The following is a 24,066-nucleotide window of genomic DNA, read 5'->3' as shown; positions in this document are numbered from 1 at the left end:
AGTTCAATGTGGTTTCACTATCTGCCCTCACAGTTCAATGTCGTTTCACTATCTGTACTCACAGTTCATTCTTGTTTCTCTATCTGTACTCTCAGCTTAGTGGTGTTTCTCTATCTGTACTCTCAGCTGAGTGGTGTTTCTCTATCTGTATACTCAGTTCAGTGTTGTTTCTCTGACTGTACTCACAATTGAATGTTGTTTCACTATCAGTCCTCTCAGTTCGGTGTTGTTTCAATATCTGTACTCTCGCTGTAGTCTTCTTTCTCTGTCTGTACTCTCAGTTCAGGTTTGTTTCTCTATCTGTACTGACAGTTCAGTGTTGTTCCTCTCTGTCTGTGCTCTGTTCAGTGTTGTCTGTCTGCCTGTACTCACTGTTCAGGCTGGTTTTGCAATCAGTTTTTACTGTTCAGTGTTGTTTCTCTATCTGTACTCACTGTTCAGTGTTCTTTCTCTATCTGTACTCACAGTTCACAGTTATTTCTCTATCTGCACTCTCAGTTTAATCTTGTTTCTCTATCTGTAATCTCAGTTCAGTGTGTTGTTTCTCTATCTGTACTCACAGTTCAATGTTGTTTCACTATCTGCCCTCACAGTTCAATGTCGTTTCACTATCTGTACTCACAGTTAATTCTTGTTTCTCTATCTGTACTCTCAGCTTAGTGATGTTTCTCTATCTGTACTCTCAGCTGAGTGGTGTTTCTCTATCTGTGCACTCAGTTCACTGTTGTTTCTCTGTCTGTACTCACAATTGAATGTTTTTTCACTATCAGTCCTCACAGTTCAGTGTTGTTTCAATATCTGTACTCTATCTGTAGCCTTCTTTCTCTGTCTGTACTCTCAGTTCAGGTTTGTTTCTCTATCTGTACTCACAGTTCACAGTTATTTGTCTATCTGTACTCCCAGTTTAGTCTTGTTTCTCAATCTGTAATCTCAGTTCAGTGTGTTGAGTCTCTCCTTGTACTCACAATTCAATGTTGTTTCACTATCTGTCCTCACAGTTCAATGTTGTTTCACTATCTGTACTCACAGTTCAGTGTTGTTTCTCTATCTGTAGTCTCAGCTCAGTGGTGTTTCTCTATCTGTACACTCAGTTCAGTGTTGTTTCTCTGTCTGTACTCACAATTGAATGTTGTTTCACTATCAGTCCTCACAGTTCAGTGTTGTTTCAATATCTGTACTCTATCTGTAGTCTTCTTTCTCTGTCTGTACTCTCAGTTCAGGTTTCTTTCTCTATCTGTACTCACAGTTCACAGTTATTTCTCTATCTGTACTCCCAGATTAGTCTTGTTTCTCGATCTGTAATCTCAGTTCAGTGTGTTGAGTCTCTCCTTGTACTCACAATTCAATGTTGTTTCACTATCTGTCCTCACAGTTCAATGTTGTTTCACTATCTGTACTCACAGTTCAGTGCTGTTTCTCTATCTGTACTCTCAGCTCAGTGGTGTTTCTCTATCTGTACACTCAGTTCACTGTTGTTTCTCTGTCTGTACTCACAATTGAATGTTGTTTCACTATCAGTCCTCTCAGTTCAGTGTTGTTTCAATATCTGTACTCTAGCTGTAGTCTTCTTTCTCTGTCTGTACTCTCAGTTCCGGTTTGTTTCACTCTGCGTCCTCACAGTTCAATGTTGTTTCACTATCTGTACTCACTGTTCAGTGTTGTTTCTCAATCTGTACTCTCATTTCAGTGTTGTTTCTCTATCTGTACTCTCAGCTTAGTGGTGTTTCTCTATCTCTACTCACAGTTCAGTGTTGTTTCTCAATTTGTACACTGAGTTCAGTGTTGTTTCTCTATCTGTACACTCAGTTCAGTGTTGTTTCTCTGTCTGTACTCACAATTGAATGTTGTTTCACTCTCAGTCCTCTCAGTTCTGTGTTGTTTCAATATCTGTAATCGATCTGTAGTCTTCTTTCACTGTCTGTACACTCAGTTCAGGTTTGTTTCACTATCTGTAATCTCAGTTCAGTGTGTTGTTTCTCTATCTGTACTCACAGTACACAGTTGTTTCTCTATCTGTAATCTCAGTTCAGTGTGTTGTTTCTCTATCTGTACTCACTGTTCAGTGTTCTTTCTCTATCTGTACTCACAGTTCACAGTTGTTTCTCTATCTGCACTCTCAGTTTAGTCTTGTTTCTCTATCTGTAATCTCAGTTCAGTGTGTTGTTTCTCTATCTGTACTCACAGTACACAGTTGTTTCTCTATCTGTAATCTCAGTTCAGTGTGTTGTTTCTCTATCTGTACTCACAGTTCAATGTTGTTTCACTATCTGCCCTCACAGTTCAATGTCGTTTCACTCTCTGTACTCACAGTTCATTCTTGTTTGTCTATCTGTACTCTCAGCTGAGTGGTGGTTCTCTCTCTGTACACTCAGTTCAGTGTTGTTTCTCTAGCTGTACACTCAGTTCAGTGTTGCTTCTCTGACTGTACTCACAACTGAATGTTGTTTCACTATCTGTCCTCTCAGTTCAGGAATGTTTCAATATCTGTACTCTAGCTGTCGTCTTCTTTCTCTGTCTGTACTCTCAGTTCAGGTTTGTTTCACTATCTGTAATCTCAGTTCAGTGTTGTTCCTCTGCCAGTACTCACAGTTCAGTATTGTTTCTCGATCTGTACTCACAGTTCAGTATTGTTTCTCTATCTGTACTCTCAGCTCAGTGGTGTTTCTCTATCTGCACTCACAGTTCAGTGTTGTTTCTCAATCTCTACTCTCATTTCAGTGTTGTTTCTCTATCTGTACTCTTAGCTTAGTCGTGTTTCTCTATCTGTACTCACAGTTCAGTGTTGTTTCTCAATTTGTACACTGAGTTCAGTGTTGTTTCTTTATCTGTACACTCAGTTCAGTGTTGTTTCTCTATCTGTACTCACAGTTCAATGTTGTTTCACTATCTGCCCTCACAGTTCAATGTCGTTTCACTCTCTGTACTCACAGTTCATTCTTGTTTGTCGATCTGTACTCTCAGCTTAGTGGTGTTTCTCTATCTGTACTCTCAGCTGAGTGGTGTGTCTCTCTGTACACTCAGTTCAGTGTTGTTTCTCTAGCTGTACACTCAGTTCAGTGTTGCTTCTCTGACTGTACTCACAATTGAATGTTGTTTCACTATCTGTCCTCTCAGTTCAGGAATGTTTCAATATCTGTACTCTAGCTGTCGTCTTCTTTCTCTGTCTGTCCTCTCAGGTCAGGTTTGTTTCTCTATCTGTACGCTCAGTTCAGTGTTGATTCTCAATCAGTACACTCAGTTCAGTGTTGTTTCTCAATCTGTACTCTCAGTTCAGTGTTGTTTCTCTATCTGGACCCTCAGTTCACTGTTGTTTCTATGTCTGTACTCAGAATTGAATGTTGTTTCACTATCAGTCCTCTCAGTTCGGTGTTGTTTCAATATCTGTACTCTCGCTGTAGTCTTCTTTCTCTGTCTGTACTATCAGTTCAGGTTTGTTTCTCTATCTGTTCACTCAGTTCAGTGTTTTTTCTCTGTCTGTACTCACAATTGAATGTTGTTTTACTATCAGTCCTCTCAGTTCTGTGTTGTTTCAATATGTGTACTCCATCTGTAGTCTTCTTTCTCTTTCTGTTCTCTCAGGTCAGGAATGTTTCTCTATCTGTACTCACAGTTCAGTGTTGTTTTACTATCTGTTCTCACAGTTCAGTGTTGCTTCTCTATCTGGACTCTCAGCTCAGTGTGTTGTTACTCTACCTGTGCTCTCAGTTCTGTGTTGGTTCTTTATCTGTGCTCCCAGTTCAATGTTGTTTCACTATCTGTACTCACAGTTCATTCTTGTTTCTCTATCTGTACTCGCAGCTTAGTGGTGTTTCTCTATCTGCACTCACAGTTCAGTGTTGTTTCTCAATCAGTACACTCAGTTCAGTGTTGTTCCTCTATCTGTACACTCACTTCAGTGTTGTTTCTCTGTCTGTACTCACAATTGAATGTTGTTGCACTATCAGTCCTCACAGTTCAGTGTTGTTTCAATATCTGTAGTCTAGCTGTAGTCTTCTTTCTCTGTCTGTACTCTCAGTTCAGGTTTGTTTCACTATCTGGACACTCAGTTCCGTGTTGTTTCTCTATCTGTGCACTCAGTTCGCTGTTGTTTCTCTGTCTGTACTCACAATTGAATGTTGTTTCACTATCAGTCCTCACAGTTCAGTGTTGTTTCAATATCTGAAGTCTCGCTGTAGTCTTCTTTCTCTGTCTGTACTCTCAGTTCAGGTTTGTTTCTCTATCTGTACTCACAGTTCAGTTATTTCTCTATCTGTACTCCCAGTTTAGTCTTGTTTCTCGATCTGTAATCTCAGTTCAGAGTGTTGAGTCTCTCCTTGTACTCACAATTCAATGTTGTTTCACTATCTGTCCTCACAGTTCAATGTGGTTTCACTATCAGTCCTCACAGTTCAGTGTTGTTTCAATATCTGTAGTCTAGCTGTAGTCTTCTTTCTCTGTCTGTACTCTCAGTTCAGGTTTGTTTCTCTATCTGTACACTCAGTTCCGTGTTGTTTCTCTATCTGTGCACTCAGTTCACTGTTGTTTCTCTGTCTGTACTCACAATTGAATGTTGTTTCACTATCAGTCCTCTCAGTTCAGTGTTGTTTCAATATCTGTAGTCTAGCTGTAGTCTACATTCTCTGTCTGTACTCTCAGTTCAGGTTTGTTTCTCTATCTGTACTCACAGTTCACAGTTGTTTCTCTATCTGTACTCTCAGTTTCGTCTTTTTTCTGTATCGGTAATCTCAGTTCAGTGTGTTGTTTCTCTATCTGTACTCACATTTCAATGTTGTTTCACTATCTGTCCTCACAGTTCAATGTTGTTTCACTATCTCTACTCACAGTTCAGTGTTGTTTCTCTATCTGTACTCTCAGCTCAGTGGTGTTTGTCTGCACTCACAGTTCAGTGTTGTTTCTCAATCTGTATTCTCATTTCAGTGTTGTTCCTCTATCTGTACACTCAGTTCAGTGTTGTTTCTCTGTCTGTACTCACAATTGAATGTTGTTTTACTGTCATTCCTCTCAGTTCAGTGTTGTTTCAATATCTGTAGTCTAGCTGTAGTCTTCTTTCTCTGTCTGTACTCTCAGTTCAGGTTTGTTTCTCTATCTGTACACTCAGTTCCGTGTTGTTTCTCTATCTGTGCACTCAGTTCACTGTTGTTTCTCTGTCTGTACTCACAATTGAATGTTGTTTCACTATCAGTCCTCACAGTTCAGTGTTGTTTCAATATCTGAAGTCTCGCTGGAGTCTTCTTTCTCTGTCTGTACTCTCAGTTCAGGTTTGTTTCTCTATCTGTACTCACAGTTCACAGTTATTTCTCTGTCTGTACTCCCAGTTTAGTCTTGTTTCTGGATCTGTAATCTCAGTTCAGTGTGTTGAGTCTCTCCTTGTGCTCACAATTCAATGTTGTTTCACTATCTGTCCTCACAGTTCAATGTGGTTTCACTATCTGTACTCACAGTTCAGTGTTGTTTCTCTATCTGTAATCTCAGCTCAGTGGTGTTTCTCTATCTGTACTCACAATTGAATGTTGTTTCACTATCAGTCCTCTCAGTTCAGTGTTGTTTCAATATCTGTACTCTAGCTGTAGTCTTCTTTCTCTGTCTGTACTCTCAGTTCCGGTTTGTTTCACTCTGTGTCCTCACAGTTCAATGTTGTTTCACTACCTGTACTCACTGTTCATTGTTGTTTCTCTATCTGTACTCTCAGCTTAGTGCTGTTTCTCTATCTGTACTCACAGTTCAGTGTTGTTTCTCAATTTGTACACTGAGTTCAGTGTTGTTTCTCTATCTGTGCACTCAGTTCACTGTTGTTTCTCTGTCTGTACTCACAATTGAATTTTGTTTCACGATCAGTCCTCACAGTTCAGTGTTGTTTCAATATCTGAAGTCTCGCTGTAGTCTTCTTTCTCTGTCTGTACTCCCAGTTCAGGATTGTTTCTCTATCTGTGCACTCAGTTCACTGTTGTTTCTCTGTCTGTACTCACAATTGAATGTTGTTTCACTATCAGTCCTCTCAGTTCAGTGTTGTTTCAATATCTGTAGTCTAGCTGTAGTCTACTTTCTCTGTCTATACTCTCAGTTCAGGTTTGTTTCTCTATCTGTACTCACAGTTCACAGTTGTTTCTCTATCTGTACTCTCAGTTTAGTCTTTTTTCTCTATCGGTAATCTCAGTTCAGTGTGTTGTTTCTCTATCTGTACTCACATTTCAATGTTGTTTCACTATCTGTCCTCACAGTTCAATGTTGTTTCACTATCTCTACTCACAGTTCAGTGTTGTTTCTCTATCTGTACTCTCAGCTCAGTGGTGTTTGTCTATCTGCACTCACAGTTCAGTGTTGTTTCTCAATCTGTACTCTCATTTCAGTGTTGTTCCTCTATCTGTACACTCAGTTCAGTGTTGTTTCTCTGTCTGTACTCACAATTGAATGTTGTTGCACTATCAGTCCTCACAGTTCAGTGTTGTTTCAATATCTGTACTCTATCTGAAGTCTTCTTTCTCTGTCTGTACTCTCAGTTCAGGTTTGTTTCTCTATCTGTACACTCAGTTCCGTGTTGTTTCTCTATCTGTGCACTCAGTTCACTGTTGTTTCTCTGTCTGTACTCACAATTGAATTTTGTTTCACGATCAGTCCTCACAGTTCAGTGTTATTTCAATATCTGAAGTCTCGCTGTAGTCTTCTTTCTCTGTCTGTACACTCAGTTCAGGATTGTTTCTCTATCTGTACACTCAGTTCAGTGTTGTTTCTCTGTCTGTACTCACAATTGAATGTTGTTTTACTATCAGTCCTCTCAGTTCTGTTTTGTTTCAATATCTGTACTCTATCTGTAGTCTTCTTTCTCTGTCTGTACTCTCAGTTCAGGTTTGTTTCTCTATCTGAACTCACAGTTCACAGTTATTTCTCTATCTGTACTCCCAGTTGAGTCTTGTTTCTCGATCTGTAATCTCAGTTCAGTGTGTTGAGTCTCTCCTTGTACTCACAATTCAATGTTGTTTCACTATCCGTCCTCACACTTCAATGTTGCTTCACTATCTGTACTCACAGTTCAGTGTTGTTTCTCTATCTGTACTCTCAGCTCAGTGGTGTTTCTCTATCTGTACACTCAGTTCAGTGTTGTTTCTCTGTCTGTACTCACAATTGAATGTTGTTTCACTATCAGTCCTCACAGTTCAGTGTTGTTTCAATATCTGAAGTCCAGCTGTAGTCTTCATTCTCTGTCTGTACTCTCAGTTCAGGATTGTTTCTCTATCTGTACACTCAGTTCAGTGTTGTTTCTCTGTCTGTACTCACAATTGAATGTTGTTTTACTATCAGTCCTCTCAGTTCTGTGTTGTTTCAATATCTGTACTCTATCTGTAGTCTTGTTTCTCTGTCTGTACTCTCAGTTCAGGTTTCCTTCTCTATCTGTACTCACAGTTCAGTGTTGTTTTACTATCTGTTCTCACAGTTCAGAGTTGCTTCTCTATCTGGACTCTCAGCTCAGTGTGTTGTTCCTCTTTCTGTGCTCTCAGTTTTGTGTTGGTTCTTTATCTGTGCTCCCAGTTCAGTGTTGTTTCTCAATCAGTACACTCAGTTTGTTTCTCTATCTATACACTCAGTTCAGTGTTGTTTCTCTATCTGTACACTCAGTTCACTGTTGTTTCTCTGTCTGTAATCACAATTGAATGTTGTTTCACTATCAGTCCTCTCAGTTCAGTGTAGTTTCAATATCTGTACTCACAGTTCAATGTTGTTTCTCTATCTGTCGTCTCCTTTCTCTGTCTGTACTCTCAGTTCAGGTTTGTTTCTCTATCTGTACTCACAGTTCACAGTTTTTTCTCTATCTGTACTCTCAGTTTAGTCTTTTTTCTCTATCGGTAATCTCAGTTCAGTGTGTTGTTTCTCTATCTGTACTCACATTTCAATGTAGTTTCACTATCTGTCCTCACAGTTCAATGTTGTTTCACTATCTGTACTCACAGTTCAGTGTTGTTTCTCTATCTGTACTCTCAGCTCAGTGGTGTTTGTCTATCTGCACTCACAGTTCAGTGTTGTTTCTCAATCTGTACTCTCATTTCAGTGTTGTTTCTCTATCTGTACTCTCAGCTCAGTGGTGTTTCTCTATCTGCACTCACAGTTCAGTGCTGTTTCTCTATCTGTACTCTCTGCTCAGTGGTGTTTCTCTATCTGTAAACTCAGTTCACTGTTGTTTTTCTGTCTGTAGTCACAATTGAATGTTGTTTCACTATCAGTCCTCTCAGTTCAGTGTTGTTTCAATATCTGTACTCTAGCTGTAGTCTACTTTCTCTGTCTGTATTCTCAGTTCCGGTTTGTTTCACTCTGCGTCCTCACAGTTCAATGTTGTTTCACTATCTGTACTCACTGTTCAGTGTTGTTTCTCGATCTGTACTCTCAGCTTAGTGGCATTTCTCTATCTGTACTCACAGTTCAGTGTTGTTTCTCAATTTGTACACTGAGTTCAGTGTTGTCTCTCTATCTGTACACTCAGTTCAGTGTTGTTTCTCTGTCTGTACTCACAATTGAATGTTGTTTCACTATCAGTCCTCTCAGTTCTGTGTTGTTTCAATATCTGTAATCGATCTGTAGACTTCTTTCACTGTCTGTACTCTCAGTTCAGGTTTGTTTCACTATCTGTAATCTCAGTTCAGTGTTGTTCCTCTGCCAGTTTTTACAGTTCAGTATTTTTTCTCTATCTGTAATCTCAGTTCAGTGTTGTTTCTCTCTCTGGACTTACAGTTCAGTGTATTGTTTCTCGATCTGTCCTCTCATTTCAGTGTTGGTCCTCTCGGTCTGTGCTCAGTTCAGTGTTGTCTATCTGCCTGTACTCACTGTTCAGGCTTGTTTTGCAATCAGTTTTTACTGTTCAGTGTTGTTTCTCTATCTGTACTCACTGTTCAGTGTTCTTTCTCTATCTGTACTCACAGTTCACAGTTGTTTCTCTATCTGCTCTCTCAGTTTAGTCTTGTTTCTCTATCAGTAATCTCAGTTCAGTGTGTTGTTTCTCTATCTGTACTCACAGTTCACAGTTGTTTCACTATCTGTAATCTCAGTTCAGTGTGTTGTTTCTCTATCTGTACTCACAGTTCAATGTTGTTTCACTATCTGCCCTCACAGTTCAATGTCGTTTCACTATCTGTACTCACAGTTCATTCTTGTTTCTCTATCTGTACTCTCAGCTTAGTGGTGTTTCTCTATCTGTACTCTCAGCTGAGTGGTGTTTCTCTATCTGTACACTCAGTTCAGTGTTGTTTCTCTGACTGTACTCACAATTGAATGTTGTTTCACTATCAGTCCTCTCAGTTCGGTGTTGTTTCAATATCTGTACTCGAGCTGTAGTCTTCTTTCTCTGTCTGTACTCTCAGTTCAGGTTTGTTTCTCTATCTGTACACTCAGTTCCGTGTTGTTTCTCTATCTGTGCACTCAGTTCACTGTTGTTTCTCTGTCTGTACTCACAATTTAATGTTGTTTCACTATCAGTCCTCTCAGTTCTGTGTTGTTTCAATATCTGTAATCGATCTGTAGACTTCTTTCACTCTCTGTACTCTCAGTTCAGGTTTGTTTCACTATCTGTAATCTCAGTTCAGTGTTGTTCCTCTGCCAGTATTTACAGTTCAGTATTTTTTCTCTATCTGTAATCTCAGTTCAGTGTTGTTTCTCTATCTGGACTTACAGTTCAGTGTGTTGTTTCTCGATCTGTCCACTCATTCCAGTGTTGGTCCTCTCGGACTGTGCTCAGTTCAGTGTTGTCTATCTGCCTGTACTCACTGTTCAGGCTTGTTTTGCAATCAGTTTTTACTGTTCAGTGTTGTTTCTCTATCTGTACTCACTGTTCAGTGTTCTTTCTCTATCTGTACTCACAGTTCACAGTTGTTTCTCTATCTGCACTCTCAGTTTAGTCTTGTTTCTCTATCTGTAATCTCAGTTCAGTGTGTTGTTTCTCTATCTGTACTCACAGTTCACAGTTGTTTCACTATCTGTAATCTCAGTTCAGTGTCTTGTTTCTCTATCTGTAATCTCAGTTCAGTGTGTTGAGTCTCTCCTTGTACTCACAATTCAATGTTGTTTCACTATCTGTCCTCACAGTTCAATGTTGTTTCACTATCTGTACTCACAGTTCAATGTTGTTTCTCTGTCTGTACTCTCAGCTCAGTGGTGTTTCTCTATCTGTACACTCAGTTCAGTGTTGTTTCTCTGTCTGTACTCACAATTGAATGTTGTTTCACTATCAGTCCTCACAGTTCAGTGTTGTTTCAATATCTGTACTCTATCTGTAGTCTTCTTTCTCTGTCTGTAATCTCAGTTCAGGTTTGTTTCTCTATCTGTACTCACAGTTCACAGTTATTTCTCTATCTGTACTCCCAGATTAGTCTTGTTTCTCGATCTGTAATCTCAGTTCAGTGTGTTGAGTCTCTCCTTGTACTCACAATTCAATGTTGTTTCACTATCTGTCCTCACAGTTCAATGTTGTTTCACTATCTGTACTCACAGTTCAGTGTTGTTTCTCTATCTGTACTCTCTGCTCAGTGGTGTTTCTCTATCTGTACACTCAGTTCACTGTTGTTTCTCTGTCTGTACTCACAATTGAATGTTGTTTCACTATCAGTCCTCTCAGTTCAGTGTTGTTTCAATATCTGTACTCTAGCTGTAGTCTTCTTTCTCTGTCTGTATTCTCAGTTCCGGTTTGTTTCACTCTGCGTCCTCACAGTTCAATGTTGTTTCACTATCTGTACTCACTGTTCAGTGTTGTTTCTCAATCTGTACTCTCATTTCAGTGTTGTTTCTCTATCTGTACACTCAGTTCACTGTTGTTTCTCTGTCTGTAGTCACAATTGAATGTTGTTTCACTATCAGTCCTCTCAGTTCAGTGTTGTTTCAATATCTGTACTCTCGCTGTAGTCTTCTTTCTCTGTCTGTATTCTCAGTTCCGGTTTGTTTCACTCTGCGTCCTCACAGTTCAATGTTGTTTCACTATCTGTACTCACTGTTCAGTGTTGTTTCTCTATCTGTACTCTCAGCTTAGTGGTGTTTATCTATCTGCACTCACAGTTCAGTGTTGTTTCTCAATTTGTACACTGAGTTCAGTGTTGTTTCTCTATCTGCACACTCAGTTCAGTGTTGTTTCTCTGTCTGTACTCACAATTGAATGTTGTTTCACTATCAGTCCTCACAGTTCAGTGTTGTTTCAATATCTATAGTCTAGCTGTAGTCTTCTTTCTCTGTCTGTACACTCAGTTCCGTGTTGTTTTTCTATCTGTGCACTCAGTTCACTGTTGTTTCTCTGTCTGTACTCACAATTGAATGTTGTTTCACTATCAGTCCTCACAGTTCAGTGTTGTTTCAATATCTGAAGTCTCGCTGTAGTCTTCTTTCTCTGTCTGTACTCTCAGTTCAGGTTTGTTTCTCTATCTGTACTCACAGTTCACAGTTATTTCTCTATCTGTACTCCCAGTTTAGTCTAGTTTCTCGATCTGTAATCTCAGTTCAGTGTGTTGAGTCTCTCCTTGTACTCACAATTCAATGTTGTTTCACTCTGTGTCCTCACAGTTCAATGTTGTTTCACTATCTGTACTCACTGTTCAGTGTTGTTTCTCTATCTGTACTCTCAGCTTAGTGGTGTTTCTCTATCTGTACTCACAGTTCAGTGTTGTTTCTCAATTTGTACACTGAGTTCAGTGTTGTTTCTCTATCTGTACACTCAGTTCAGTGTTGTTTCTCTGTCTGTACTCTCAGTTCAGGTTTGTTTCTCTATCTGTACTCACAGTTCACAGTTATTTCTCTATCTGTACTCCCAGTTTAGTCTTGTTTCTCGATCTGTAATCTCAGTTCAGTGTGTTGAGTCTCTCCTTGTACTCACAATTCAATGTTGTTTCACTATCTGTCCTCACAGTTCAATGTTGTTTCACTATCTGTACTCACAGTTCAGTGTTGTTCCTCTGCCAGTACTCACAGTTCAGTATTGTTTCTCTATCTGTAATCTCAGTTCAGTGTTGTTTCTCTATCTGGACTTACAGTTCAGTGTGTTGTTTCTAGATCTGTCCTCTCATTTCAGTGTTGTTCCTCTTGGTCTGTGCTCAGTTCAGTGTTGTCTGTCTGCCTGTACTCACTGTTCAGGCTTGTTTTGCAATCAGTTTTTACTGTTCAGTGTTCTTTCTCTATCTGTACTCACAGTTCACAGTTGTTACTCTATCTGCACTCTCAGTTAAGTCTTGTTTCTCTATCTGTACTCACAGTTCAGTATTGTTTCTCTATCTGTTCTCTCAGCTCAGTGGTGTTTCTCTATCTGCACTCACAGTTCAGTGTTGTTTCTCTATCTGTACTCTCTGCTCAGTGGTGTTTCTCTATCTGTAAACTCAGTTCACTGTTGTTTTTCTGTCTGTAGTCACAATTGAATGTTGTTTCCCTATCAGTCCTCTCAGTTCAGTGTTGTTTCAATATCTGTACTCTAGCTGTAGTCTTCTTTCTCTGTCTGTATTCTCAGTTCCGGTTTGTTTCACTCTGCGTCCTCACAGTTCAATGTTGTTTCACTATCTGTACTCACTGTTCAGTGTTGTTTCTCGATCTGTACTCTCAGCTTAGTGGTGTTTCTCTATCTGTACTCACAGTTCAGTGTTGTTTCTCAATTTGTACACTGAGTTCAGTGTTGTTTCTCTATCTGTACACTCAGTTCAGTGTTGTTTCTCTGTCTGTACTCACAATTGAATGTTGTTTCACTATCAGTCCTCTCAGTTCTGTGTTGTTTCAATATCTGTAATCGATCTGTAGACTTCTTTCACTGTCTGTACTCTCAGTTCAGGTTTGTTTCACTATCTGTAATCTCAGTTCAGTGTTGTTCCTCTGCCAGTTTTTACAGTTCAGTATTTTTTCTCTATCTGTAATCTCAGTTCAGTGTTGTTTCTCTCTCTGGACTTACAGTTCAGTGTATTGTTTCTCGATCTGTCCTCTCATTTCAGTGTTGGTCCTCTCGGTCTGTGCTCAGTTCAGTGTTGTCTATCTGCCTGTACTCACTGTTCAGGCTTGTTTTGCAATCAGTTTTTACTGTTCAGTGTTCTTTCTCTATCTGTACTCACAGTTCACAGTTGTTTCTCTATCTGCTCTCTCAGTTTAGTCTTGTTTCTCTATCAGTAATCTCAGTTCAGTGTGTTGTTTCTCTATCTGTACTCACAGTTCACAGTTGTTTCACTATCTGTAATCTCAGTTCAGTGTGTTGTTTCTCTATCTGTACTCACAGTTCAATGTTGTTTCACTATCTGCCCTCACAGTTCAATGTCGTTTCACTATCTGTACTCACAGTTCATTCTTGTTTCTCTATCTGTACTCTCAGCTTAGTGGTGTTTCTCTATCTGTACTCTCAGCTGAGTGGTGTTTCTCTATCTGTACACTCAGTTCAGTGTTGTTTCTCTGACTGTACTCACAATTGAATGTTGTTTCACTATCAGTCCTCTCAGTTCGGTGTTGTTTCAATATCTGTACTCGAGCTGTAGTCTTCTTTCTCTGTCTGTACTCTCAGTTCAGGTTTGTTTCTCTATCTGTACACTCAGTTCCGTGTTGTTTCTCTATCTGTGCACTCAGTTCACTGTTGTTTCTCTGTCTGTACTCACAATTGAATGTTGTTTCACTATCAGTCCTCTCAGTTCTGTGTTGTTTCAATATCTGTAATCGATCTGTAGACTTCTTTCACTCTCTGTACTCTCAGTTCAGGTTTGTTTCACTATCTGTAATCTCAGTTCAGTGTTGTTCCTCTGCCAGTATTTACAGTTCAGTATTTTTTCTCTATCTGTAATCTCAGTTCAGTGTTGTTTCTCTATCTGGACTTACAGTTCAGTGTGTTGTTTCTCGATCTGTCCTCTCATTCCAGTGTTGGTCCTCTCGGACTGTGCTCAGTTCAGTGTTGTCTATCTGCCTGTACTCACTGTTCAGGCTTGTTTTGCAATCAGTTTTTACTGTTCAGTGTTGTTTCTCTATCTGTACTCACTGTTCAGTGTTCTTTCTCTATCTGTACTCACAGTTCACAGTTGTTTCTCTATCTGCACTCTCAGTTTAGTCTTGTTTCTCTATCTGTAATCTCAGTTCAGTGTGTTGTTTCTCTATCTGTACTCACAGTTCACAGTTGTTTCACTATCTGTAATCTCAGTTCAGTGTCTTGTTTCTCTATCTGTAATCTCAGTTCAGTGTGTTGAGTCTCTCCTTGTACTCACAATTCAATGTTGTTTCACTATCTGTCCTCACAGTTCAATGTTGTTTCACTATCTGTACTCACAGTTCAATGTTGTTTCTCTGTCTGTACTCTCAGCTCAGTGGTGTTTCTCTATCTGTACACTCAGTTCAGTGTTGTTTCTCTGTCTGTACTCACAATTGAATGTTGTTTCACTATCAGTCCTCACAGTTCAGTGTTGTTTCAATATCTGTACTCTATCTGTAGTCTTCTTTCTCTGTCTGTAATCTCAGTTCAGGTTTGTTTCTCTATCTGTACTCACAGTTCACAGTTATTTCTCTATCTGTACTCCCAGATTAGTCTTGTTTCTCGATCTGTAATCTCAGTTCAGTGTGTTGAGTCTCTCCTTGTACTCACAATTCAATGTTGTTTCACTATCTGTCCTCACAGTTCAATGTTGTTTCACTATCTGTACTCACAGTTCAGTGTTGTTTCTCTATCTGTACTCTCTGCTCAGTGGTGTTTCTCTATCTGTACACTCAGTTCACTGTTGTTTCTCTGTCTGTACTCACAATTGAATGTTGTTTCACTATCAGTCCTCTCAGTTCAGTGTTGTTTCAATATCTGTACTCTAGCTGTAGTCTTCTTTCTCTGTCTGTATTCTCAGTTCCGGTTTGTTTCACTCTGCGTCCTCACAGTTCAATGTTGTTTCACTATCTGTACTCACTGTTCAGTGTTGTTTCTCAATCTGTACTCTCATTTCAGTGTTGTTTCTCTATCTGTACACTCAGTTCACTGTTGTTTCTCTGTCTGTAGTCACAATTGAATGTTGTTTCACTATCAGTCCTCTCAGTTCAGTGTTGTTTCAATATCTGTACTCTCGCTGTAGTCTTCTTTCTCTGTCTGTATTCTCAGTTCCGGTTTGTTTCACTCTGCGTCCTCACAGTTCAATGTTGTTTCACTATCTGTACTCACTGTTCAGTGTTGTTTCTCTATCTGTACTCTCAGCTTAGTGGTGTTTCTCTATCTGTACTCACAGTTCAGTGTTGTTTCTCAATTTGTACACTGAGTTCAGTGTTGTTTCTCTATCTGCACACTCAGTTCAGTGTTGTTTCTCTGTCTGTACTCACAATTGAATGTTGTTTCACTATCAGTCCTCACAGTTCAGTGTTGTTTCAATATCTATAGTCTAGCTGTAGTCTTCTTTCTCTGTCTGTACACTCAGTTCCGTGTTGTTTTTCTATCTGTGCACTCAGTTCACTGTTGTTTCTCTGTCTGTACTCACAATTGAATGTTGTTTCACTATCAGTCCTCACAGTTCAGTGTTGTTTCAATATCTGAAGTCTCGCTGTAGTCTTCTTTCTCTGTCTGTACTCTCAGTTCAGGTTTGTTTCTCTATCTGTACTCACAGTTCACAGTTATTTCTCTATCTGTACTCCCAGTTTAGTCTAGTTTCTCGATCTGTAATCTCAGTTCAGTGTGTTGAGTCTCTCCTTGTACTCACAATTCAATGTTGTTTCACTATCTGTACTCACTGTTCAGTGTTGTTTCTCTATCTGTACTCTCAGCTTAGTGGTGTTTCTCTATCTGTACTCACAGTTCAGTGTTGTTTCTCAATTTGTACACTGAGTTCAGTGTTGTTTCTCTATCTGTACACTCAGTTCAGTGTTGTTTCTCTGTCTGTACTCTCAGTTCAGGTTTGTTTCTCTATCTGTACTCACAGTTCACAGTTATTTCTCTATCTGTACTCCCAGTTTAGTCTTGTTTCTCGATCTGTAATCTCAGTTCAGTGTGTTGAGTCTCTCCTTGTACTCACAATTCAATGTTGTTTCACTATCTGTCCTCACAGTTCAGTGTTGTTTCAATATCTGTACTCACAGTTCAGTGTTGTTTCTCTATCTGTACTCTCAGCTCAGTGGTGTTTCTCTATCTGTACACTCTGTTCAGTGTTGTTTCTCTGTCTGTCCCCACAATTGAATGTTGTTTTACTATCATTCCTCTCAGTTCGGTGTGGTTTCAATATCTGTACTCGATCTGTAGTCTTCTTTCTCTGTCTATACTCTCAGTTCAGGTTTGTTTCACTATCTGTAATCTCAGTTCAGTGTTGTTCCTCTGCCAGTACACACAGTTCAGTGTTGTTTCAATATCTGTAGTCTAGCTGTAGTCTTCTTTCTCTGTCTGTACTCTCAGTTCAGGATTGTTTCTCTATCTGTTCACTCAGTTCACTGTTGTTTCTCTGTCTGTACTCACAATTGAATGTTGTTTCACTATCAGTCCTCTCAGTTCAGTGTTGTTTCAATATCTGTACTCTAGCTGTAGTCTTCTTTCTCTGTCTGTATTCTCAGTTCCGGTTTGTTTCACTCTGCGTCCTCACAGTTCAATGTTGTTTCACTATCTGTACTCACTGTTCAGAGTTGTTTCTCAATCTGTACTCTCATTTCAGTGTTGTTTCTCTATCTGTACACTCAGTTCACTGTTGTTTCTCTGTCTGTAGTCACAATTGAATGTTGTTTCACTATCAGTCCTCTCAGTTCAGTGTTGTTTCAATATCTGTACTCTAGCTGTAGTCTTCTTTCTCTGTCTGTATTCTCAGTTCCGGTTTGTTTCACTCTGCGTCCTCACAGTTCAATGTTGTTTCACTATCTGTACTCACTGTTCAGTGTTGTTTCTCGATCTGTACTCTCAGCTTAGTGGTGTTTCTCTATCTGTACTCACAGTTCAGTGTTGTTTCTCAATTTGTACACTGAGTTCAGTGTTGTTTCTCTATCTGTACACTCAGTTCAGTGTTGTTTCTCTGTCTGTACTCACAATTGAATGTTGTTTCACTATCAGTCCTCTCAGTTCTGTGTTGTTTCAATATCTGTAATCGATCTGTAGACTTCTTTCACTGTCTGTACTCTCAGTTCAGGTTTGTTTCACTATCTGTAATCTCAGTTCAGTGTTGTTCCTCTGCCAGTTTTTACAGTTCAGTATTTTTTCTCTATCTGTAATCTCAGTTCAGTGTTGTTTCTCTCTCTGGACTTACAGTTCAGTGTATTGTTTCTCGATCTGTCCTCTCATTTCAGTGTTGGTCCTCTCGGTCTGTGCTCTGTTCAGTGTTGTCTATCTGCCTGTACTCACTGTTCAGGCTTGTTTTGCAATCAGTTTTTACTGTTCAGTGTTGTTTCTCTATCTGTACTCACTGTTCAGTGTTCTTTCTCTATCTGTACTCACAGTTCACAGTTGTTTCTCTATCTGCTCTCTCAGTTTAGTCTTGTTTCTCTATCAGTAATCTCAGTTCAGTGTGTTGTTTCTCTATCTGTACTCACAGTTCACAGTTGTTTCACTATCTGTAATCTCAGTTCAGTGTGTTGTTTCTCTATCTGTACTCACAGTTCAATGTTGTTTCACTATCTGCCCTCACAGTTCAATGTCGTTTCACTATCTGTACTCACAGTTCATTCTTGTTTCTCTATCTGTACTCTCAGCTTAGTGGTGTTTCTCTATCTGTACTCTCAGCTGAGTGGTGTTTCTCTATCTGTACACTCAGTTCAGTGTTGTTTCTCTGACTGTACTCACAATTGAATGTTGTTTCACTATCAGTCCTCTCAGTTCGGTGTTGTTTCAATATCTGTACTCGAGCTGTAGTCTTCTTTCTCTGTCTGTACTCTCAGTTCAGGTTTGTTTCTCTATCTGTACACTCAGTTCCGTGTTGTTTCTCTATCTGTGCACTCAGTTCACTGTTGTTTCTCTGTCTGTACTCACAATTGAATGTTGTTTCACTATCAGTCCTCTCAGTTCTGTGTTGTTTCAATATCTGTAATCGATCTGTAGACTTCTTTCACTCTCTGTACTCTCAGTTCAGGTTTGTTTCACTATCTGTAATCTCAGTTCAGTGTTGTTCCTCTGCCAGTATTTACAGTTCAGTATTTTTTCTCTATCTGTAATCTCAGTTCAGTGTTGTTTCTCTATCTGGACTTAAAGTTCAGTGTGTTGTTTCTCGATCTGTCCTCTCATTCCAGTGTTGGTCCTCTCGGACTGTGCTCAGTTCAGTGTTGTCTATCTGCCTGTACTCACTGTTCAGGCTTGTTTTGCAATCAGTTTTTACTGTTCAGTGTTGTTACTCTATCTGTACTCACTGTTCAGTGTTCTTTCTCTATCTGTACTCACAGTTCACAGTTGTTTCTCTATCTGCACTCTCAGTTTAGTCTTGTTTCTCTATCTGTGCACTCAGTTCACTGTTGTTTCTCTGTCTGTACTCACAATTGAATGTTGTTTCACTATCAGTCCTCTCAGTTCTGTGTTGTTTCAATATCTGTAATCGATCTGTAGACTTTTTTCACTCTCTGTACTCTCAGTTCAGGTTTGTTTCACTATCTGTAATCTCAGTTCAGTGTTGTTCCTCTGCCAGTATTTACAGTTCAGTATTTTTTCTCTATCTGTAATCTCAGTTCAGTGTTGTTTCTCTATCTGGACTTACAGTTCAGTGTGTTGTTTCTCGATCTGTCCTCTCATTCCAGTGTTGGTCCTCTCGGACTGTGCTCAGTTCAGTGTTGTCTATCTGCCTGTACTCACTGTTCAGGCTTGTTTTGCAATCAGTTTTTACTGTTCAGTGTTGTTTCTCTATCTGTACTCACTGTTCAGTGTTCTTTCTCTATCTGTACTCACAGTTCACAGTTGTTTCTCTATCTGCACTCTCAGTTTAGTCTTGTTTCTCTATCTGTAATCTCAGTTCAGTGTGTTGTTTCTCTATCTGTACTCACAGTTCACAGTTGTTTCACTATCTGTAATCTCAGTTCAGTGTCTTGTTTCTCTATCTGTAATCTCAGTTCAGTGTGTTGAGTCTCTCCTTGTACTCACAATTCAATGTTGTTTCACTATCTGTCCTCACAGTTCAATGTTGTTTCACTATCTGTACTCACAGTTCAATGTTGTTTCTCTGTCTGTACTCTCAGCTCAGTGGTGTTTCTCTATCTGTACACTCAGTTCAGTGTTGTTTCTCTGTCTGTACTCACAATTGAATGTTGTTTCACTATCAGTCCTCACAGTTCAGTGTTGTTTCAATATCTGTACTCTATCTGTAGTCTTCTTTCTCTGTCTGTAATCTCAGTTCAGGTTTGTTTCTCTATCTGTACTCACAGTTCACAGTTATTTCTCTATCTGTACTCCCAGATTAGTCTTGTTTCTCGATCTGTAATCTCAGTTCAGTGTGTTGAGTCTCTCCTTGTACTCACAATTCAATGTTGTTTCACTATCTGTCCTCACAGTTCAATGTTGTTTCACTATCTGTACTCACAGTTCAGTGTTGTTTCTCTATCTGTACTCTCTGCTCAGTGGTGTTTCTCTATCTGTACACTCAGTTCACTGTTGTTTCTCTGTCTGTACTCACAATTGAATGTTGTTTCACTATCAGTCCTCTCAGTTCAGTGTTGTTTCAATATCTGTACTCTAGCTGTAGTCTTCTTTCTCTGTCTGTATTCTCAGTTCCGGTTTGTTTCACTCTGCGTCCTCACAGTTCAATGTTGTTTCACTATCTGTACTCACTGTTCAGTGTTGTTTCTCAATCTGTACTCTCATTTCAGTGTTGTTTCTCTATCTGTACACTCAGTTCACTGTTGTTTCTCTGTCTGTAGTCACAATTGAATGTTGTTTCACTATCAGTCCTCTCAGTTCAGTGTTGTTTCAATATCTGTACTCTCGCTGTAGTCTTCTTTCTCTGTCTGTATTCTCAGTTCCGGTTTGTTTCACTCTGCGTCCTCACAGTTCAATGTTGTTTCACTATCTGTACTCACTGTTCAGTGTTGTTTCTCTATCTGTACTCTCAGCTTAGTGGTGTTTCTCTATCTGTACTCACAGTTCAGTGTTGTTTCTCAATTTGTACACTGAGTTCAGTGTTGTTTCTCTATCTGCACACTCAGTTCAGTGTTGTTTCTCTGTCTGTACTCACAATTGAATGTTGTTTCACTAGCAGTCCTCACAGTTCAGTGTTGTTTCAATATCTATAGTCTAGCTGTAGTCTTCTTTCTCTGTCTGTACACTCAGTTCCGTGTTGTTTTTCTATCTGTGCACTCAGTTCACTGTTGTTTCTCTGTCTGTACTCACAATTGAATGTTGTTTCACTATCAGTCCTCACAGTTCAGTGTTGTTTCAATATCTGAAGTCTCGCTGTAGTCTTCTTTCTCTGTCTGTACTCTCAGTTCAGGTTTGTTTCTCTATCTGTACTCACAGTTCACAGTTATTTCTCTATCTGTACTCCCAGTTTAGTCTAGTTTCTCGATCTGTAATCTCAGTTCAGTGTGTTGAGTCTCTCCTTGTACTCACAATTCAATGTTGTTTCACTCTGTGTCCTCACAGTTCAATGTTGTTTCACTATCTGTACTCACTGTTCAGTGTTGTTTCTCTATCTGTACTCTCAGCTTAGTGGTGTTTCTCTATCTGTACTCACAGTTCAGTGTTGTTTCTCAATTTGTACACTGAGTTCAGTGTTGTTTCTCTATCTGTACACTCAGTTCAGTGTTGTTTCTCTGTCTGTACTCTCAGTTCAGGTTTGTTTCTCTATCTGTACTCACAGTTCACAGTTATTTCTCTATCTGTACTCCCAGTTTAGTCTTGTTTCTCGATCTGTAATCTCAGTTCAGTGTGTTGAGTCTCTCCTTGTACTCACAATTCAATGTTGTTTCACTATCTGTCCTCACAGTTCAATGTTGTTTCACTATCTGTAATCTCAGTTCAGTGTTGTTTCTCTGCCAGTACTCACAGTTCAGTATTGTTTCTCTATCTGTAATCTCAGTTCAGTGTTGTTTCTCTATCTGGACTTACAGTTCAGTGTGTTGTTTCTAGATCTGTCCTCTCATTTCAGTGTTGTTCCTCTTGGTCTGTGCTCAGTTCAGTGTTGTCTGTCTGCCTGTACTCACTGTTCAGGCTTGTTTTGCAATCAGTTTTTACTGTTCAGTGTTCTTTCTCTATCTGTACTCACAGTTCACAGTTGTTTCTCTATCTGCACTCTCAGTTAAGTCTTGTTTCTCTATCTGTACTCACAGTTCAGTATTGTTTCTCTATCTGTTCTCTCAGCTCAGTGGTGTTTCTCTATCTGCACTCACAGTTCAGTGTTGTTTCTCTATCTGTACTCTCTGCTCAGTGGTGTTTCTCTATCTGTAAACTCAGTTCACTGTTGTTTTTCTGTCTGTAGTCACAATTGAATGTTGTTTCACTATCAGTCCTCTCAGTTCAGTGTTGTTTCAATATCTGTACTCTAGCTGTAGTCTTCTTTCTCTGTCTGTATTCTCAGTTCCGGTTTGTTTCACTCTGCGTCCTCACAGTTCAATGTTGTTTCACTATCTGTACTCACTGTTCAGTGTTGTTTCTCGATCTGTACTCTCAGCTTAGTGGTGTTTCTCTATCTGTACTCACAGTTCAGTGTTGTTTCTCAATTTGTACACTGAGTTCAGTGTTGTTTCTCTATCTGTACACTCAGTTCAGTGTTGTTTCTCTGTCTGTACTCACAATTGAATGTTGTTTCACTATCAGTCCTCTCAGTTCTGTGTTGTTTCAATATCTGTAATCGATCTGTAGACTTCTTTCACTGTCTGTACTCTCAGTTCAGGTTTGTTTCACTATCTGTAATCTCAGTTCAGTGTTGTTCCTCTGCCAGTTTTTACAGTTCAGTATTTTTTCTCTATCTGTAATCTCAGTTCAGTGTTGTTTCTCTCTCTGGACTTACAGTTCAGTGTATTGTTTCTCGATCTGTCATCTCATTTCAGTGTTGGTCCTCTCGGTCTGTGCTCAGTTCAGTGTTGTCTATCTGCCTGTACTCACTGTTCAGGCTTGTTTTGCAATCAGTTTTTACTGTTCAGTGTTGTTTCTCTATCTGTACTCACTGTTCAGTGTTCTTTCTCTATCTGTACTCACAGTTCACAGTTGTTTCTCTATCTGCTCTCTCAGTTTAGTCTTGTTTCTCTATCAGTAATCTCAGTTCAGTGTGTTGTTTCTCTATCTGTACTCACAGTTCACAGTTGTTTCACTATCTGTAATCTCAGTTCAGTGTGTTGTTTCTCTATCTGTACTCACAGTTCAATGTTGTTTCACTATCTGCCCTCACAGTTCAATGTCGTTTCACTATCTGTACTCACAGTTCATTCTTGTTTCTCTATCTGTACTCTCAGCTTAGTGGTGTTTCTCTATCTGTACTCTCAGCTGAGTGGTGTTTCTCTATCTGTACACTCAGTTCAGTGTTGTTTCTCTGACTGTACTCACAATTGAATGTTGTTTCACTATCAGTCCTCTCAGTTCGGTGTTGTTTCAATATCTGTACTCGAGCTGTAGTCTTCTTTCTCTGTCTGTACTCTCAGTTCAGGTTTGTTTCTCTATCTGTACACTCAGTTCCGTGTTGTTTCTCTATCTGTGCACTCAGTTCACTGTTGTTTCTCTGTCTGTACTCACAATTGAATGTTGTTTCACTATCAGTCCTCTCAGTTCTGTGTTGTTTCAATATCTGTAATCGATCTGTAGACTTCTTTCACTCTCTGTACTCTCAGTTCAGGTTTGTTTCACTATCTGTAATCTCAGTTCAGTGTTGTTCCTCTGCCAGTATTTACAGTTCAGTATTTTTTCTCTATCTGTAATCTCAGTTCAGTGTTGTTTCTCTATCTGGACTTACAGTTCAGTGTGTTGTTTCTCGATCTGTCCTCTCATTCCAGTGTTGGTCCTCTCGGACTGTGCTCAGTTCAGTGTTGTCTATCTGCCTGTACTCACTGTTCAGGCTTGTTTTGCAATCAGTTTTTACTGTTCAGTGTTGTTTCTCTATCTGTACTCACTGTTCAGTGTTCTTTCTCTATCTGTACTCACAGTTCACAGTTGTTTCTCTATCTGCACTCTCAGTTTAGTCTTGTTTCTCTATCTGTAATCTCAGTTCAGTGTGTTGTTTCTCTATCTGTACTCACAGTTCACAGTTGTTTCACTATCTGTAATCTCAGTTCAGTGTCTTGTTTCTCTATCTGTAATCTCAGTTCAGTGTGTTGAGTCTCTCCTTGTACTCACAATTCAATGTTGTTTCACTATCTGTCCTCACAGTTCAATGTTGTTTCACTATCTGTACTCACAGTTCAATGTTGTTTCTCTGTCTGTACTCTCAGCTCAGTGGTGTTTCTCTATCTGTACACTCAGTTCAGTGTTGTTTCTCTGTCTGTACTCACAATTGAATGTTGTTTCACTATCAGTCCTCACAGTTCAGTGTTGTTTCAATATCTGTACTCTATCTGTAGTCTTCTTTCTCTGTCTGTAATCTCAGTTCAGGTTTGTTTCTCTATCTGTACTCACAGTTCACAGTTATTTCTCTATCTGTACTCCCAGATTAGTCTTGTTTCTCGATCTGTAATCTCAGTTCAGTGTGTTGAGTCTCTCCTTGTACTCACAATTCAATGTTGTTTCACTATCTGTCCTCACAGTTCAATGTTGTTTCACTATCTGTACTCACAGTTCAGTGTTGTTTCTCTATCTGTACTCTCTGCTCAGTGGTGTTTCTCTATCTGTACACTCAGTTCACTGTTGTTTCTCTGTCTGTACTCACAATTGAATGTTGTTTCACTATCAGTCCTCTCAGTTCAGTGTTGTTTCAATATCTGTACTCTAGCTGTAGTCTTCTTTCTCTGTCTGTATTCTCAGTTCCGGTTTGTTTCACTCTGCGTCCTCACAGTTCAATGTTGTTTCACTATCTGTACTCACTGTTCAGTGTTGTTTCTCAATCTGTACTCTCATTTCAGTGTTGTTTCTCTATCTGTACACTCAGTTCACTGTTGTTTCTCTGTCTGTAGTCACAATTGAATGTTGTTTCACTATCAGTCCTCTCAGTTCAGTGTTGTTTCAATATCTGTACTCTAGCTGTAGTCTTCTTTCTCTGTCTGTATTCTCAGTTCCGTTTTGTTTCACTCTGCGTCCTCACAGTTCAATGTTGTTTC

The sequence above is a fragment of the Chiloscyllium punctatum genome, chromosome 22, assembly GCF_047496795.1.
Source record: "Chiloscyllium punctatum isolate Juve2018m chromosome 22, sChiPun1.3, whole genome shotgun sequence".
Lineage (NCBI taxonomy): Eukaryota > Metazoa > Chordata > Chondrichthyes > Orectolobiformes > Hemiscylliidae > Chiloscyllium > Chiloscyllium punctatum.
Note: the sequence above shows the minus strand (reverse complement) of the source record.